The sequence below is a fragment of the Eptatretus burgeri genome, chromosome 6 (genome assembly GCF_056783735.1).
Source record: "Eptatretus burgeri isolate ZD-2024b chromosome 6, Ebu_testis_v1, whole genome shotgun sequence".
Classification (NCBI taxonomy): domain Eukaryota; kingdom Metazoa; phylum Chordata; class Myxini; order Myxiniformes; family Myxinidae; genus Eptatretus; species Eptatretus burgeri.
In genome coordinates, this window is record NC_140966.1 from 71,334,004 (window position 1) to 71,348,160 (window position 14,157).

Here is a 14,157-nt window from a genome sequence, read left to right on the forward strand (position 1 = left end):
GTTCATGAAATTAATACTCTTATTGAAGAGATCAATGATTTTAGAAGAGAATTGAAAGACATTTTCAATGAGTGGCATGAAGTCTTATCACGTCCTCTCATCTCGAAGGAATTAAACCAATGGTGAGACACGTGTGTGTGCCTCTCTCTCTGTCTGTCTTTCTACCTACCTCTCTCTGCTCTTATTGAAGAGGCCAATGATTTATAATGACTGGTCTCTGATCTCGAATGAATTAAACCAATGGTGAGGCACGTGTGTGTGTCTATGTGTGTGTGTGTCTATGTGTGTGTGTATGTGTGTGTGTGTGCGTGTGTGTGTGTGTGTGTGTTGCTTTCCCTGTCTGTCTCTTCATCTATACCCTTGACTTATTTTTTTTTTTTCAGCACTATCGCACAACATCAGCTGTTGAAGCAATCTTGTACAACACATGATTTTCTGGAGGTAAATATTTCTGAATTATTATTAATATCACTCGTACAACACATGATTTTCTGGAGGTAAATATTTCTGAATTATTATTAATATCACTCTCTCTTTAGAATGTCGCCTTATGTTGGTTGCATCATTAGTTTGGACGTGGTTTTGTCAGTACACTGGAATTCATTTTATTGACCTTGAAAGGATGACAGGCTCCTGGTGTGTTAATTCAGTGGTCAACGAGGCTTATTCATATTACCATGTAATTATCTTTATAGAACCTAATTATTATCCACTTTTTGTTTCAAAACAGAATATGGTGTCTGAGTTTCGAAATCACAAGACATCTGAAGAAGATTGCTGGGAAAGATTGTACATTCTCGCAAATGAATATTTAATATTTTCAATATTAATAAATTATATTTGTTTTGTTTACAATTACTTGATTCTGAATTACAAGAAAAGAATAAAAGAGATGTAAAGGGGGGGGGGGGGGGGGGGGGGGGGGGGGGGGGGAGGTGCGCTCCCCCAATGACCCATCACCCCTCATCCCATCCCTCCCCTCCCCATGTGTGTGTGTGGGGAAGGGTGGGGGTGGGATGAGGGAGGTGGTGGGTCAAAGGTGGGGGCGCACAGGGGGATGAGGGGGTGTGGGGCTTGTGTGGGCGGGGCTTGTGTGGGCGGGGCTTCGGTGGGGGCTTGTGTGGGTGGGGTGTGTGTGGGAGGGGCTTGTGTGGGCGGGGTGTGTGTGTGAGTGGGGCTTGTGTGGGTGGGGCTTGTGTGGGCGGGGGTTTATGTGGGTGGAGCTTGTGTGGGAGGGGTTTATGTGTGTGGAGTTTTTGTGTGGAGCTTGTGTAGGCAGGGCTTATGTGGGAGGGGTTTATGTGGGCAGGGTTTATATGGGCAGGGGTTTATGTGGGTGGAGCTTGTGTGGGAGGGGTGAATGTGGATGAGGCTTATGTGGATAAATGGATGGGTGGAGAGATGGGGGATGGGTGGATGAGTGGAGCTTGTGTGGATGGGTGGATAATTTTTTAATTAAATAAACATGTTGTGTGTGTGGGGAACTAATTAACTAATCACTAATTATGTGAATATGATGAATATGGGTGGAGCTTGTGTGGGGTTTGTGTGTGTGGAGCTTGTGTGGAGTTTTTGTGTGGAGGTTGTGTGGAGCTTGTGTGGGGTTTGTGTGGGGTTTGTGTGGGCAGGGCTTCGGTGGGAGGGGCGTGTGTGGGCGGAGTCAAAAAGGGGCGGAGTCAAAAATTTCAATTTATTGGAGCTTGTGGGGGTGTGTGGTGGGGTTTGTGTGGGGTTTGTGTGGGCGGGGCTTGTGTGGGCGGGGGCTTGTGTGGGTGGGAGCCAAAAAGGGGCGGAGTCAAAAAATTTCAATTTATCTTTGTATTTTGTAATTCCTGTGAATAAAATGAACCTAAAATCTCTTCCCCTTCCAAATCATATATCTTATAAGTCCAAGGAACCGTATCTATTACATCAACAATTTTAAAAAGCTCGTTGGTCCATCTTTTCGTATAACCTTTTTCAAAATGAGATTTCCACCGATATATTCTTACGATATCACCAACTTTGAACTTAGGTTTTCTGACATTAATCTCTTTTTCATATTTTAATTTTGTAAATGTTTCTGATGGCTTCATATTTGTTGACGTGTGAATCGTGTCATTGTACTTATCCACAATATCTTGAATAAAAGATGACCATTGTTGTGAACCGAGTTGTGTGAATTTTTTATATAGTCTCTCTTTTAAGGTACGATTAAAACGTTCAACAACAACTGCCTTCCCTTCATTAAAGGTACTGTATAATGTAATACTGTTATTTTTTAGAAAATTCATAAATGTCTTGTTATAAAACTCCCTACCCTCATCAGTCCACAATTTTTTAGGTTTTCTCTTACTTTTATTAAATATCTGTTGGAAGGCTAACATAAGAGTATTACCTGTTTTGTTTTTTAATGGTACAACCCACGCATATCTACTCCTCAAATCAATAACGGTTAAAGCATACTTGTACCCCTTATCATTATTGAGTTCAATCAAATCAGCAGACCAGATATAATCTACTTCCTTGGAATAAACTTTCCTTCTCTGAAACATTGTGAATATTGGTTTATGTAATTCATCAGCTAATTGCTCTTCAGTCTTAATGGCATCATTAGAGCCTATAAGTTTTTTGAATTTCCAAGTCCAAGTTTCAATTTAGCACTGATCATCTTCTTCACAATGAACCGATCAACTTTTTCTCTCAAGGTTGGATTTTGTATCAGAGACAAATTATACAACATTTCTCTATCGGCTTCATGCTTTTCTTCCAACGTTGTGGTATTCCCATAATCAATATCGTGTCTCATGCACACTTCATCAACTCTATTGATAGGCCGACTCCAGGATTTAGGATTGTCTGCCTCATCTAATCTTTTATCCAAGTTTGTGCCTGGGCCACAGAAAGAATACCCTGGAAGATGTAATTCAGCTGGTATTCCAGTAGTTGTAAATTTACTTCCTGATAAAAACTTTTGGATATCTCCTCCTAGTTTGTGTTGGGAGATAAATTGATTTTTTTTTGAACCACACACCGAACATATACCTTTTTGTATAACCCTGTTATTTTTACTTTTAATATATGAAATATTTTTAGTATTAGTTTTCTTTTTACATTTGAGACAATAACTCATTTATTTATGAGAAAAATTCCTGCAGAGTGCAAAAACCTTTTTAGTTTCCAACATGCACATTTGAATCTTGATTTTTAAAACATAAAGAATCCTTAGAAATGCCTTCACTCTCTCCCCCATTTATTTAAGAAAAAAAAAAATGAAAAACTTGAATTAAAATCCATATCTTGTCGATGTCAATAGTCTTGTCGAAAGTATTGCAAATAGACTTACCAATTCTTTGTTTTCCTCCTCGGTGGGTTGAGTTATTTTCTGTAATACCCTTAATCTTTTTAATCTCACTGGTTTCCATATTTTGATATTTATTTTGTCTCGCTCTTTCCTCCCTCTCCTCCTTCTCTCTCTTCTCTTTTTCCTCCTTCTCTTTCTTCTCCCTCTCCTCCCTCTCCTTCTCTTTCTTCTCCCTCTCCTCCTCTCTCTCTCTCTCTCTCTCTCCTCCCTCTCTCTCTCTCTTCTCTCTTTCCTCCCTCTCCTCCCTCTCTCTCTTCTCTTTTTCCTCCTTCTCTTTCTTCTCCCTTTCCTTTTCCTCCTCTTCCCTCTCTTCTTCAACTCCTTCCTCATCCCTTACTATACTTGAATCGTTTACACCCCATAGAATATTATACATATATTCATCAGGATTTCTTGTTATTCCTGTATCTAAAATAATTTTTTACAACAGGAAACCAATAAAATTTCTTTTGAATTTCTAAAAGAGCCTTACCTTTTCTTAACTTTATAATTTTTTTCATTATTTAACATTCTAATTAAATCTAAAGTTGTCGGTTTATCAACATCAGCATAATGCCAATCTTTTATTGAAAATACCTCATTCTTATGTTGTAGAACATATTTATTAAAATACCGAATACCCTTTTCTTGAAGGTATGCTTGGACACAGAAATGATAATTTTCTTGAAGCCTTCTTGCTGTCATTTATGTATTAGAAATATATGTTAGAATAATATTATGGCACGAAACACCTCCCCATCTTCCCATAGTTAAATCATTTTGTATTTCCTTACTTATTATATATAATCCTGTTTTTTCTGTTTTCATGAGATAAACAAGGGCAAAACCATTATTATATTTACCCTTATTAAATTATTTTATTTGTTGTTTACTAATCGTAGCCCCACAAAACTCATTCTCGATACCAAGTGGATAATATTCTTCCTTACGAGACTGATTTAATTGTTCCAGGTCTTCGAGGTTAATTTTAAATGACCAATTATACCCTAAATCATTCATATCATATCCCCATTGTTGTATTCTCATACAAACGATACGCCCTTCTTTATAAAAATTTATTTTAATTCGAACTGTGAATTCTGTATGACCTGGAGATAATATCAACACTTCTGTATCTTTGGAATACACAGCCGTTTTATTTAAGGATATATATTGTGATAAATCGCTTAATCTCACCAAGTCATTCGCGTCAGTCGGGCTTGGATAATTTTTTAATTTATAAGCATTTTTCATGTTAATATTTTTGGTTATATTATATTTATGTCGTTCAGCCTGTGCCTTTGTGTAATAATTTGAGAAATCAATATCCAGTTCTTGAGATAAACCAAAGATAGAACCATCTTTACCAACATAAGTCATTTATATTGGATTAAAAATAATATCATAAAATTTTTTATTTTTGTTGAGTTGAAATAACACATATAGGCATAATTGGCCACAACACTTGGAATTTAATTCTTGGACTTGAAATGTTTGATAAACACCATTCTGTAAGAATTTTATGACTTCAACAGGTGGTGGAAGACCAAAACTATCAAAATAATATTTGTCTTGACTATTAAAAATACAAACCCAATGAGAACCGTTCCCATTATTATCTTCTAAGTTCATAATAATATTCTTTGTATGTTTCGGCACATTTGTTAATTCATCTCTCATACAAATAACCACATTATGAATTTTTAATTTCTTACAATATTTGACAAGTTGTAAATTTGATGTTGTATTCTTTCCAAATTTTTTCAACCACTCATCAATGCTCATTTATTTATTAGAAAGATATAATCCATTACCTCTTTTCGTTAATTTTACACCTGCTTGTGCTATAGAAGAAAGCATATCTCCAACTAACAATCTCGCTTTATCAGGCAGACCTTCAAGTTTTTCAGCAAAATCTACAATTACACCACTTCCACTAATTTGTTTCTCCAACTCTTTGTTATGTCTTTCCAATTCTTTTTGAGCCTGGAGTTGAGCCTTCCTTTCGTTGGCAGTTTTCACCGCTGTTGAAATACCACCCGTCAATGCTCCAACCGCACTTAAACCAGCAAATAAAGGAATTAGAAATGGGAGAAATCCTCCACTCGTCTCTCTTATTGAATATTTTTTCAACATTGGTTTTGTCATTTTAATTTTAAGTGAGCCAGTGTCATTCAAGATTTTAACCTGTTCTCTTGTGAGAAAAACATCAATTCTTACTGCTCCTTTTCTCTGAATTGTATTAACGTTAATCGTACAAGGCTTTTGATTTTGAACACAAGATGATAGTTTATGAAGATTGATTTGATTGACATATACCCCAGTTGGTACTTTGCCACTCATTTATTTAACAAAAAATTATGTGAGACTAATCATCACACCATTATCTGTATTAATCTGCAATTCTGTTTCTTCCAAAAGCAAACAATATGTATCAACTTCTTCACTCTCTCCTCTTTCAATGTATAGGGAAGTATCCACTCGATTAGACTTTATAGTTTCCTTTTGAGCGCTCAGGTCAAACGCATAGATTGTATACAAACTTTTAAATGCTGTCATATCCAAAATAGGTTCTTTATTTCCATTACTTTCACACACCTTTTGGTAAGACTTGTATGCTTCAGCAAAATCATTTTTTCCCAATTAATTTCCAATCTATCTCGTGGGTAAAATGTTCCATCTAGAGAAACGCGAAGTTGTTTCACCTTAGCATTATCACTCAATGCATTATTCTTATCAGTCGCAGTATCACCATCTGGCTTTTTAAAAATGATCCACAGATATCGTGGCTTTCCTTCCAGAACACCCAAATTCCACGTGTAAGTTGTTTGATTGAGTTTAACGTGTTGACATCTTCTTTTGAGGTATGATACACTGAGTGGTTTCTTTGAGTTAAGTCTTCGATTCAACATCTCTTCTGTTTTAAGATTAGGAGTATATTCACTGATATACCAACTCATTTCCTCAATTACAAATTTATTCTGATCACCAAAAGCACTACCAACACCAAAAAGCAATCGATTTTCATTATCATTCCTTTGTAGTTGAAATCTAATTTTAAGGCCATACAGAACTTTATCATGATCACAAAATCCAAATATACCTTTAAGAGGAACTGCCACAGTAAAACTATTTTCTGCTTTTGTATCATCATTATACATTCCTTTCATTTGAGTATACCCAGGGTCTGTGTTTGTTCCCGTTGACATATCAGGAATAAAACCTTCGACAGACCCCTTTCCCATTCTATCACTGAATGTATAGAGTGTAAATTTTATCATTTCAGATACAGCAGAGACATAATCAACCGCTTCAACTTCTTGTGTTCCAATATACAAACGCACACTATCAAACATTTTCCAGAAGAAATCATTTACAAGTGTAGCGTTTGTGTTATTCCCAGCCTTAGTGAATTTAAATTTACACAACAAGAAACTTTCGGAGAGATTCAAATAGGTTTGTTGATTATTTATTTCAAAACTTTTTGTACCATTCGTATTCCAGTCTGTTCCAGTTATTGCATTTACCTTGAAGTAATCTTCTTTTTTAGTGGAGTTTGAGATAATAATAGTATCATCCAAATCATAGATACTATCAATTGCTTCCATACTTGTATTTATTTAGGAAAAAAAAGATGTTAAAACTTTTGAAACCCTGATCCAAGTATTTGAATTATTTTCTGTCGTTCTTGGGGGTACAACTGAGTTTTGCCTTTCTTAATTTCTTTTATTGCTTGTAATTTATGAGATTCCTTCTGAGCATCTTTTATACTCTTTACGGCACCTGCTACATTTCCCACAGCAGAAGCAGTTGAACCAATTAGATCTTTATGTTTAAGAATAGTTGAACCAATACCCATGAGAGTATCAATTATCCCATCTCCTCTAAATTGATGTCCAACACCCCTTTGTCTCTTAGGTTTATAGTATCCTCTACCAAGATACATACCTTCACCCTTGTAGTATGGGGAAAGGAACATCCCATCCCCTGTAATTATTTTATATTTTCCCAACTCGTGTTTCCTCAAAATAACCATCGTATTTATTTATTGGAAAACTTCACGTAGGTGAATTCTGATGGATATAACTTCTCCATTAAAAGAAATCACACGATTATCTTGGTCGGTTATCCTAAAATTTACTCTGTGTATGGTTTTTCCTGACACAGGTAGATAAACCAAATTTTTGGGTTCCATATTGAATTTATAACCAATTGGGGTTGAGTATGCGCTGAATGAAAATATTGTATTTGTTTTTTTCCCATCATTATAAGCACCATCAATCAAATCACAGTGAATTAACACCGAATTTATTCCTGAGGATATTTGAATGACATTATCACTGTAAAACGTCCCATTAGTTTCAATCTTTTTGAGGAGAAACCCAATAACTCTCTAAATGAATTATCAATTGTGAAATCAACCTTGTAGTTATTTTTAACTTTAATCGTTGATTTTGAAGTATGTTTTTGAATGTTTATAACAATATTTTTTGGTTCATCACCCTGTTCTTTCATAAGACGAGCAATTTCGGAAGATATTTGAGAAATCTCATATGCTCCGGGTGAGACTGTTATCGTTTTGTATCCACTTCCTGGATTATAACTAAACTTGTCATTTTTCTCGGTTATATTAAATAAGGTATTATAAGTTTCCATGGACAATAAAGATGCCTCATATTCTTTTGTTGTGTCAAGTTGTAGTGGGTATGGGAATGAAGATGTGTGGTCGCTTGTTGTGAAATTGAAACTAAGGATTGTGCTTCTCATCTTATTTAATACGAGATAAAATGTCTTTATATTGATATTTATTAATTATTTTCATGTTCATCAACTGGTCTAAAATGGCTGATGCTTCATTAAAACAATTGTTATTTCCAGCCTTCTTACTGCCTAACAACAATAACAGTCTATTAACTAATTGCGATGGGTCATTTGGAAGAAAACTAACACCTGAACCAAGGATACTTAAAGCCTGAATAATGTGTTTCTCCTTCTCATTCTTCCTACTTTTACCAGAAAGAATAACCTTATAATTTAGAGTGTTCAGCAGATCAATATATACTCTATCATCATTATTTTCCATATCCAATGGTTTATCAATATACTTTGATTCATCCCTCACAGTTGAACCTTGTCTTCCATCTTTTGTGAGAAGAAACATTAATCTCGGAGTTAGTTTAACAGGGGGTTGAGCAGAACCCAAGAACCTTAATTCATCATTAAATATCAATACCTTTTCTTGAACAAGATGAAATATTGCTGATTGTTCTGTTGGAATGAGTCCTGCTTTGGTTTTTGAATCCGCTGAATATTCATTGTTTTGAAGAGCATTCACAATATAATCAGGGGGTCGATTAATCTCTTCCAGTTGTTGAAATAAACCTTCATCATCATATTCTAATTCTCCTAAATGCTCTCATTCTTCCTCCGTCATTTGACTGAAATCTTTTAACATTTGAAGTTTTTTAGGAGTATATTTTACCGTGGGAACTGTGGAAACATCTTTCATTTTTCCTTGGGAAGTTTTTAAAAGTGGTTTAAAAAATTTCTCTTGTTTTCTTTCAAATGCTTCTTCGCCCGTTAGTTTCTGTCTGCGTTTCTTCTTTATGTCTTCCTGCTGTTTTACAACTTTTGAAACCAACTCTTGATGTTCCCTAAATCTTCTTGCTCTTTCTTTCGCATCCATTTATTTATTGAAAAATATCATTTAATATCTCATCTTGTTTCACAACAATATATTTATATTTTTCAGTCGTGTGTTTCATGTAATCCCCAAATTCCTTTTTACTACATAATGTAGAACAATTGTCTCTCCAAAAATTGTTTATATCTATTGAATTTAACTTGAATAAAATAAAAGTATTAGCATTGTTTCTGATGGAACGACGAGGAAGCTGAAAGTACGATTGACTAAGATAAATACAATTACAAGAAGAATGTCTCCCTCTTGTGTAGTAGCTGTCCATTACCATTTGGTTTCTCTCATTAACACAATCATCAAAGATAACGAGGTTCTTTTTGGATTTATCCAAATCTTGGGGAGACGGTATATCATCCGTATTATCACTCAGAATACAAGTTATCGGTTTTGATTTCTTTTTACATCTCTGTGTATCACAAAATAGTTGTATTATATCTTCAATGTTAAAATCATTTAGGTTTTTTTGAAGTTTAAATAAACCGATTATATCTTCTTTTTGAAGACCAGCATTAAAACCTTGTGAGAGTAGTTGATACTCTGGTTGAAAACTCGACTTTGTGAAAATTATTAAATTATCATAATCTAAAAAGTTGGGAGTGAGGAGCATCTTTAAAAGTAAGCAGGTTTTTCCACATCCACTTGAACCAACTATGAGGCATCTTAATGAATTTGGGAGATTTTTATGGTTGTCAAATTTTATCTTATTTTCCCAAATAGGTAAAAAATCATTCATTTATATATTTGGAAAACAGGTTATTTAATTTATTCTTGGCTTTTTTCGAAATTCTATATTTTATCCTAAGTTCAGGTTTAATTTCAAGATAATCCATTATTTTATTTATGCAATATCTTGTGTTGATATTTCCCTGAAAATCACATCCATGAATAAGATATAACAACAATCCTTTGAACATTTCTCTAATACGTTCAGTTTCTTCCCTTGTAAGGAAAGGTGTGTTCTCACCCTCGTTCTTTACATTCATTTCTCGAATCAATCTTGTAAAGTAATTCATTTTTGGTGTAAATCTAAAAGAATTATTTTCCTTTTTATATTTTTGATTCTCATTAATTAGAAGATAATCACAGAATATACATTGTTTATAGGCTTTTGACTCTGTGTTTAATCCCCGTCTTTCACACGCAGGACAATTCTCAAATTTGTCATATGGAGAATCATGGAATTCAAGAGGCTCAAAATCGAGTAAACTATTCATATTTATAAAGTAAAACTTTACTTAAACTGAAATTCATCTTCGATATCATCTTCGATACTTTCAGAATCATCTATACTTTCATAACTATCATTTGAACACAAACTCTCGGTGCCATAACTATCGTTTGAATGCAAACTCTCGGTATCATAATCACTCTCATAATCTTCAAAATCTTCAGTTGAATATTGGCTCATTTAATTAGTAGAAAAAACATTACCATCAATATCGATATACATTTTTTCATTAACAGATTCAACTGCTACATTTTTTATATTAAAGGTAATTTTAAAATGATCCTTAACTACAATTGAACGAAATGTCATTTCACCTGATATATTAACATCCTTTATTTCATCAGGATTTATATCTTTAGGGTTGTTGAAAAAAATACAAATTTCTCCTTGCATATTACAGATGGTCTTATCTTTTCTTTCTAAAGCTTCATCCATAAGGTTTTTATTTTTTGATACCTTTTCTTGTTTCATTGCTTTTTCTAGTTTTGAATATATTGCCAGAAGGAGAGGAGAAACTTTTGTTAGAGATACCTTAATTGATGTTCTTCCAGGTATACTAAAAGCCCTTCCACTGAAGTAAATTGAAGAACTCATCATATCCACCATAATTGTTTTTATCCAATCGTTGTTATATTTATCTTTGTTCAATTTTACATCCTTGACATATTTCTCAGCATCTTTAACAAATGAAGAGATTGATTGAAACTTGTCTTTTGTGTCTTGAAACATTGTATTTATTAAGTGAAAAAGTTGGAGGATAAAATGGTTTTAAGCACAGATTCACCTGTAAAATAAACGAAATTTTCATCAAGAAAATTTTAGTTTAAGCACAGATTCACCTGTAAAATAAACGAAATTTTCATCAAGAAAATTTTAGTTTAAGCACAGATTCACCTGTAAAATAAACGAAAATTTCACCAAGAAAATTTTAGTTTAAGCACAGATTCACCTGGAAAATAAACGAAATTTTCATCAAGAAAATTTTAGTTTAAGCACAGACACACCTGTAAAATAAACGAAATTTTCATCAAGGAAATTTTAGTTTAAGCAAAGTTTTATTATATAAATATGGTGAATACAACATACTGCGATGTTTGTAATCACGAATATAAACATTATAGAAAACACCTCCGAACCAACAAACACACATTTAATCTATTTCACAAAATATCCCCTCTTGAGTTGGAAAGAAAACATTGTGATACCTGCTCAAAGGATGTTTTGAAGAGTAGTTATAATAGGCATCTTCAATCACAAAAACACAAGAAAAATGAGTTTAAAGTAAAGGGAGACTATTATATTGAAAACACTGATGGGGCATTTAAAGGGCATATAAAAATAAGGATTTTTCAATTTGGAGAACCCGGTCCATCATCAATAGTTGAATCAATTGAAATAGTGAAACCTGATGTTGAAAAATTTATTAAAAAGACATTAAAAGAAATGAAAACTTTAAAGTTTTATATGGGAGTGAAAATGAATATGAAAAGACAAGATGAAGAACAAACTCCTTATATGAGGACAGATCTTCATTTTATAACATCATTTCAAGATTTTTTGAATAGTGGGGTTTATGAAGAACTATCAAGACAAGAGGAGGATGTTGATAATACAGTGGTAGGAAGTGGATTCAATATTAAAAAAATCATCTTTTTAGATATACACATTCTAAAATCAAACCCTCTTAAAGCTTCTTCTTATATTGAATTACCAAAAGAAATAAAACGAAAGAAGGCAGTTGTTAATATTAAGAATAATGATAATAAATGTTTTCTCTGGTCTGTTCTTGCTCACTTACATCCACCAAAATGTAATTCAGAAAGAGTAAAACAATATATGAAATATGAGAATACCTTGGACATTAAAGATTTTAATTTCCCAATGCCACTAACAGATATTCCTAAATTTGAGAAAAAGAATAATCTTTCTATTAATGTATATGGATTAACGGATACAAACAAAGTTCAAATATTAAAAATTTCAAACAACTATAAAAATGAAGAAACACACATTGATCTTTTATATTTTAGTGTTGGAAAGAATTCACATTACACATACATCAATAATTTATCAAGATTAATCTCTTCTCAGGTATTCAGAACAGCAAACAAAATATATCCTTGTAAGCGATGTCTTAATTCATTTCATACAAAAGAACGATTAGAACAACATTCAAAATATTGTAGTAATCATAAATCAGCTGTAATTACAATGCCTAAACCTGGTGAAAAGATTTCTTTTGAAGATTATAATAAATCTATCATGCACCCATTTGTGATATACGCTGATTTTGAATGTATCCTTAAAAAGATAAATACTGCTTCTCCTAATCCAAAAGAACCATATACAAATAAATATCAAAAACATATTCCTTGTGGTTTCTGTTATTATATCAAATCATCTGTTGGAGAAAAGTATAATAAACTTGAACAGTATAGTGGAAAAAATGCTTCACAAGAGTTTGTAAAACGATTAGAAAAGGATTGTATAAGACTAACTAAATTAATGAAAGAAACAAATGAACCGATGAAATTAACCATAGAAGAAAAATTAGAATTTAGAAAGAACAATATCTGTCATATTTGTGAGGAGGAAATTGAGGAGTCTAAAGTTAGGGATCATTGTCATCTTACTGGTAAATATAGAGGTCCCGCTCATTCCTGTTGTAATCTTAATTATAAATTACCTTCTTTTATTCCAGTCTTTCTTCACAACAGCGCCAACTATGATACACATCTATTTATAAATGAACTTTCAAAAACACCAGGGAATATTTCTGCCATAACAAACACAAGTCAAAAGTATATTTCATTTACAAAAATGATATTCACAAAACCTTTAACTCGTATTAGGTTTCTAGATTCTTACAAGTTTATGGGAACACCACTAGCCTACCTCGCATCAAATCTAAGCTCCACGGGCTCTTTTCCAAATCTTAATTCATTCTTTCCAAAAGAGGAAATTCTAACTAAAGAGGAAATTCAGATTAAAGAGAGAATTCAAAGTAAAGAGGAAATTCTAATTAATGAGGAAATGAATGAAGAAATTCTAACTGAAGATGAAATTCTAATTATACAGAAAATTCGAACAAAGAATGAAATTCTAACTAAAGAGGAAATTCTGATTATAGATGAAATTCTGATTAAAGAGGGAATTCTAACTAGAGAGGAAATTGAAACAAGGAATGAAATTCAAAGTAAAGAGAAAATTCTTACAAGTAAGGGAATTTATCCTTATGGTTATATGGATTCATTTATGAGATTTAAAGAAACACAACTTCCTTCAAAAGAAAGTTTCTATAATAACCTTTATGAAGAAGAGATAAGTGATAAGGAATATAAACACGCACAAGAAATTTGGAAATTATTTAAGATAAAGAACCTTGGAGAATATCATGATTTGTATCTAAAAACAGATGTTTTATTGTTAGCTGATGTGTTTGAAGCTTTTAGATCACTCTGTCATAATAAAAATTGTTATGGATTAGATCCTGCCCACTATTTCACAGCTCCTGGTTTAGCTTGGAGTGCAATGTTGAAAATGACAAAACAAGATATAGATTTAGTCAGTGATGTAGATATGCTTTTGATGATTGAGAAGTCTAAGAGAGGTGGAATATCACAAGTATGTTCAAAAAGATATGCTAAAGCAAATAATAAATATCTTCCAAATTATGAGAGTGAAAAAGATAGTAATTATTTGATGTACTTTGATGCTAATAATTTGTATGGATGGGCAATGTCTCAATCCCTGCCTTATGGTAAATTAGAGTGGGTGGAAGAAAAGGATTATGAAAAGGCTTTGATGAATATTGTTATTTCTTCTCAAGAGAAATTGAATGACAAAGAAGAAGGTTATTATTTTGAAGTTGATTTGAAGTACCCGAGTGATCTTCATAATAAGCAT

The 14,157-nt window shown here is 33.1% G+C and overlaps 2 long non-coding RNA genes across 3 annotated transcripts in view; one reads left to right on the forward strand and one right to left on the reverse strand.

Annotated features, from left to right (window-relative positions):
* The window catches only part of LOC147025027 (uncharacterized), a 1,423-nt gene extending 568 nt beyond the window's left edge, over positions 1-855 (forward strand). For both annotated transcript variants that reach the window (XR_015059313.1, XR_015059315.1), the window contains 3 exons: positions 1-122; positions 384-441; positions 731-855. The exon at positions 1-122 is cut by the window's left edge. This is a non-coding gene — a long non-coding RNA (uncharacterized LOC147025027). The remainder of the gene's footprint in view (positions 123-383; positions 442-730) is intronic.
* The window catches only part of LOC147025025 (uncharacterized), a 181,386-nt gene that overhangs the window by 136,073 nt on the left and 31,156 nt on the right, over positions 1-14,157 (reverse strand). The window lies entirely within an intron of this gene.